Source organism: Aegilops tauschii, chromosome 1 (genome assembly GCF_002575655.3).
Source record: "Aegilops tauschii subsp. strangulata cultivar AL8/78 chromosome 1, Aet v6.0, whole genome shotgun sequence".
Lineage (NCBI taxonomy): Eukaryota > Viridiplantae > Streptophyta > Magnoliopsida > Poales > Poaceae > Aegilops > Aegilops tauschii.
Window position 1 is genome coordinate 93,780,595 of NC_053035.3, and position 6,112 is coordinate 93,786,706.

A 6,112-nucleotide genomic window follows, 5' to 3' on the forward strand; every position below is an offset into this window, starting at 1 on the left:
GCTTATAATGGGCTAAGTTGGGACACCCCTGCAGGGTATAAACTTTCGAGAGTCGTGCCCGCGGTTATGTGGCAGATGGGAATTTGTTAATGTCCGGTTGTAGAGAACTTGACACTTGACTTAAATAAAACGCATCAACCGCGTGTGTAACCGTGATGGTCTCTTTTCGGCGGAGTCCGGGAAGTGAACACGGTTTTTGGGTTTTGTTTGCCGTAAGTAAGAGTTCAGGATCACTTCTTAATCATTGCTAGTTTCACGACCGTTCCATTGCTTCTCTTCTCGCTCTTATTTGCGTAAGTTAGCCACCATATCTTGCTTAGTCGCTGCTGCAACCTCACCACTTATCCTTTCCATACCCATTAAGCTTTGCTAGTCTTGATACCCATGGTAATGGGATTGCTGAGTCCTCGTGGCTCACAGATTACTGCAACAACAGTTGCAGGTACAGGTCATGCGATGATCATGATGCGAGAGCGATGTCTACTTGTGTTGGAGTTCTTCTTCTTCTTCTTCGATCTTGGGTTAGGTTCCTGGTCGGCAGCCTGGGCTAGCAGGGTTGTCGTGGAATTGTCACGGCAGATGTCCTCGAGCTAGGACTTAGTCGTGGAGCCATCGCAGCTAGGAAGCTTGAAGGGGTTAATGCGGGACAAGGAACACGAGGGTTTATACTGGTTCGGCCCCTTACGGTGAAGGTAAAAGCCTACGTCCAGTTTGAGGTGGTATTGATTAGGGTTACGATCACCAGGGAGCTAAACCGCTATGCCTGGCTTTCGATCAGATTGTTCTCGTCCTTAAACCGCTGCCGGGCCGTCCCTTTATATAGGGAGGCTGACGCCCTGCAGCTCTCAGAGTCCCGGCCGGCTCATAAGAGTGTCCGGCTCGGACTCTCAACTATTCTTGCCTTACACTACAAGTTCTACCAAAACAATGATTGCAACTACGGGCCTTAGGCCATATCCGGGTCTTAAGCCCATCTTTGGCCCACCGTCTTCAAGCTTGGCGCCAGGCTTCTGGCAATGACCATATGAGTAACCCGGCCCCTCCTGGCGGGTGACTCTAAGGTCTATATCCTCAACATTAGGCCCCAGATTGATTTGAGCCGGCTCATGTCAATCTTCCATTCCTTCGACAGAAAACCTCCGGCTTACAATTGTGTGAAGGCCATAACCCGGCGTGACGTCATCCTCTGGACTCCGGATAATCCGCCGTGACGTCATCTTCCATTAAGCCCGCTTTTTACTCCACCAGATTCGCAACGGATCTTTTTCTTTACTGCCATCCCGAAAATCGAGGCGTTCGTGGGGAGATAACCACGCCGTGGTCTCCTTGATTCTCGCGCCCACTTATGAGCTCGCCTTATAAATAGGCCGGCCCGACGGGCTCTCAGCCACTTCTCTCTCCTTCATCTTCTTCCTCGCACCACTGCTCCCCTACCCGAGCTCTGCTACTGCCGCCGCCGTCGCGCCCCCGGTCTTCGTCAACCTTGGCCGCTGCATCACCCTGACTCGGTCCAGACAAACGGCGGCAACCTTCGCTCCTCTTCAGCTCCGGTGAGTCCTCGCTACTCCATAGGGCAGATCCACACTAGGGCTCGAGTAGTTCGTCCGTGTTCTTCGTAGTTCATCACGGGCCTCAGTAGATTTGATTTTTACTGCCTCCTTTTGATCTTAGACTTGCATAGAACCATTGCGGTGACTGTTTAGCACCCATTTTACATGCAAGCAACTCTCTTTTTACCGCATAAGAACCTTGTTCGAGCCCAAGAACTTCTCCAGCGTCTGTTTCTAGGTCTAGAAACTTTTCTTTTGCCCGACTGTTTTGATCCAAAAAATTTACTGCGATGTGCGAAACCTATTTTACCACACTTAGTAAAAATTGCAATCATTGAATCTCGGCGGTTTACAGTTCCGGTTTAAAGAAACCACGCGCCGTAGAACCTTCCGGCTTAAAGAAAACCATGCGTCATAAAATTTCCGGCTTAGCTGTGATAAAGCCTGTAGACAATCAAATTACTCTCAATCCCTCGGCGGCTTAAATAGCCCGATGTACTTAAATGTATACCATTAGTCCCCTTCATAAGCCGCCACCTTGACATTGAACCGTAGATTTCTCCGGCTCATAATTAACCCGGACGTTTTTCCTTTTATCATAGACTGCCGACTTTCACCATGCCTCCCAAAGCTCCCAAAGCCTCCATTACTTGCAACTGGATGAGGTCCAATGTCACCAATGAGACCCTAGCGGATTTTGTTAAGTCTGGATATCTGCCCAAGAAAGACGTCATGTCCTACCGTGCCCCTGACCCGTCAGAAGAGAGACCACAACCAAAGGACGGGGAGGTAGTGATCTTTGCTGATCATATGAGCTGGGGCTTCGCACCGCCCGGTTCAAAGTTTTTCAGAGACGTCCTGAATTTCTTCGACCTGCGGCCTCAGGACATAGGACCCAACTCAGTGTCCAATATCTGCAACTTCCAAGTGTTCTGCGAAGTTTACCTTGGAGAAGAACCTAGTCTGCTGCTCTTCAGAGAGCTTTTTTACTTGAACCGTCAGAATGAGTGCGCCAATGGGCCAAGTCTAGAGCTAGGTGGCATCTCCATTCAGCGACGAAGGGACTGCCTTTTCCCTTACGCAGAGCCGCCCAGCCACCCCAAGGACTGGAATCTGACGTGGTTTTACTGCCAAGACACGTCGCCGGCTGATGAAAGTTCGTTGCCCGGCTTTCGCCCCTCACGCCTGGAGCCGACTCACCCCCTGTCAGACAAGCTGACTCAAGCGGAGCGCCAACCTCTGCTCCCCACTATCAACAAGATCAAGGCTCTCCTGGGCAATGGTCTGAATGGAATCGATCTGGTTCGGGTCTGGATCTCATGGCGGGTGATCCCATTGAGCCGCCGCCCCGGCTTAATGTGCGAGTACACGGGCCGAAAGGATGACCCTCAGAGACACAGCCGCAACGATCTTCTTGAAGATGTTGCAGAGGAGATGACCAAGGCTCTTTTAAACGAGAGCCTGGCAGACTGCGGAAGGACCGGGTTAGCCCCCTTCTGCAAGACCAACCCCGCCCCAGCAGTAAGCCGCCAATCTGAACATCTTGTCTTCTTCTGTTCATAACTTTCATCTGAATCATTTTTAAGAAAACCTCATTGTATTCTTTCAGGCTGATGACAAGTTCTGGCGGGTCAAATATGACCACGAAGCGGCCAAGAAGGCCAGAAAAGCGAAGAAAGCCGCCAAGAAAACCGCTGCCCGCAAGAAGGGGAGTAGGCCAACTGCTTCGGAGCTGATGCAATTAAGCGACAGCTCCGAGTCAGAGGTAACCCCTGAACCTGTAAACTCTTCGTTGCGTTTATTGTTTATTTCTTGTCCGCCTTACCAACACTTGTGTATCAACAGGATGACACCGGAGCCAGTAACCCGGTGGTTGAAGAGGTAATGTCACTTTCCTCCGACTCGGAGCCCTTGCCAAGGCTGAAAGTCCGAAGGGTAACCCGGAAAGTAAGCTTTTCACATCCTTTAGCTTATCAAGATCCTTAATTTATTTTGAAGCGACAGGTTCATGAAAGCCGGCGTCACACCCGGACCAACAAAGACACCGACCTCTCCTCCGGGCTACCTGACGCATCGAGGAAGCGCCGAACTGAGGTTATTTCCCACTTGTACCCTTTTCATCCATTGGCGGGTGTTATCCGTCAGCCACTCAATTCCTCTGACTCAAATTATCAGGAGACCTCCCCCTCTTCGGGCGACTCTATGTAGTCGAGTCTTCCGGCTTTCAAGACCGTGCCCGGGTAATGATAACCCTCTTATATTTGTTCTGTTCTTTGCTCATACTTTTTATACTAACCTTTGTTGTTCTTTCAGTGCCCAGGCAAAGCTCACCAAGAGGGCGAAGAAAACCAAGTCGGCCGGAGAGCCGGATTTGCCTGAGCCGGAGGTGACGGTCCAAGAACCGCCAGCTGCCTCCGCCCCCGAAGCCACCACTCCAATGGACACGACACCTGTAGAAGCTTCTGCTGACCCGGAGGCCTCCGGCTCGGCTCAACCAACAAATGACCCGGACGTGGAAATCACCCGGACCAAATTTGTTGAGCCGGGGAGGCCTACGGCACTGGCCAAGTGCTCTGCCAAGGGGGAAGTACTGCAGCCCCATCGGGTCAGTCTGGATCTAACTGACTACACCAATCTGAGCATCGGAGAGCTCGTCTCCGGCTACGTCAACCAAGTGCACAAGAGCCGGGACGCGGAGGTTGCCATGGTGACCCAGATCCAGCAGAAATCTGAGGTATTATCCTTCTGTCCTCTTAGTTACTTTTTCCATGCTAGCCCTCAAGCCAACGACTTAGGATTGAATATGCTGTAGACTGAAGTTCCGGCTTTGCCAACTAAACCGGTAATTTGTAGATAAGAACCTTCTATACACATTAGCCCCCAAGTGCCAAGTGTCTTTGCTTGGAAAATACTTGGGACTTATCTTCCGGCTTACTCGCATGAACCGGAAAGTTGTGAATAGAAACATTGAACATGCATTAGCCCCCAAGTGCCAAGAGTCTTTGCTTGGAAAACACTTGGGACTTGAAATTTGTATAGCAATTGTTCATGCCATAAGCCGGACATTTATACAGGCTGTTGGCAAGAAGCTTGAGGCTGACCTTGCTGATCTTAAGAACCGGCTGAAGATGCAAGAGATGGAGACCCGGAAGGCAAACGCCAAGTTCGTATCCAGCATCGCCGCGCAAGAAAAGCTGAAGACAGAGTTCGACGCTGAGCGGAAGGCGTGGGCCGAAGAAAAGGCCGCATTGGTGAACCGGGCTGAACAGGCGAAGAAGACTCTCTCCGAGAAGACCGCCGAGCTCTCCGGCCTAAAACGCCAGGTGTCCCAGATGGTGGCCGCCATCTTCGGTAAGTCGTCTCACCGGCTTTCATCAAGTTTAGAATTTCATATCTCATAACTCATCCTTGTCGGTGACTTATCTGACTCTGTTAAACAGGTCCCAGAAGTGCCAACCTGAATCAGAGTGTAGTGACCAAGCTGAAGGCCGTATATACTCTGGTGGAGCAGCTCTACACCGGGTCACAACGGGCCTTGGCTGTGGTGGCCCTCTCCAACGAGGTGCCGACTCACCTGGCGGAAGTCCTTCGCCGTCTCGCCGTTCTGCCTCAGCGGATCCAAGAGCTGCGACGGGCCTCTGCAAGAGCCGGAGCAATCGCTGCGCTGAGCCGGGCCAAGGCGTTCTTGCCAGAGTTAGACCCAGCGGACATCGCCCTCGGCTACCCAAGTCTGAAGGAAGACGGCACTGCCTTTGATCAGAAGGACTTCGCAGCTTGCGTGAAGACTGTACGCCCAGTGGCTACTCTTATTGGCAACGATACAGATCTGACCAAGTACCAGCCGGGCTACAATGCGGAGAATCAGAGGATCCCGACCCCTCGATATGAAGCCCTCAACTTGATCCCGCCGGCTCGTCAGCACACTTTCGCCCCGGAGATTGACACGGCCGGGTTAATTGACGAGGAAGCCCAATTCGAAGCTCTCAGCGGCATCGACTGGAAGTCATCAACTTTCCAGGTCTTGGGATCAGCCGGAGGAGAAGATAGGAACGAGCCGGAGACTTCAACTCAGCAAGCGTCGTAACTCGGCAGGCGGTTTACCAAACAATGCCTCACCCTTTTGGACTCAACGAGCCTTGTAATAGAGTAGGACCAACACTTTATTTTTGCCGTGTCATCGTGCACGCCTTGAATGCTTGAAGTTTTATCGAAGTTATCTCTTTTATATTTCTCCGGGTCATTCTTTCCTCTTAGTCGCAAATAATTGCCTTTAACTATCCTGCATAAAAAGATGGATCACAAGTCTCCAGGCGGCTTACCACCCTGAGAATCATATGTTTCAGATATATAACCCGGAATATGAATCAAAAAAGACTGGTTCTCAGGTATGTCCTTAATACAGCCGTAATAACACAATTAGCGGTCTGCAAACATACCTCCGGTTTAGATAACCCGGATAATAAGGTTGATACCTTAATGCCAATTTACTTGTCTTAATGACACCCATTGTACTCAACTATCACTGTAACTCAAAGTTAAGCCGGCAAAGTGAGACCCGGTCG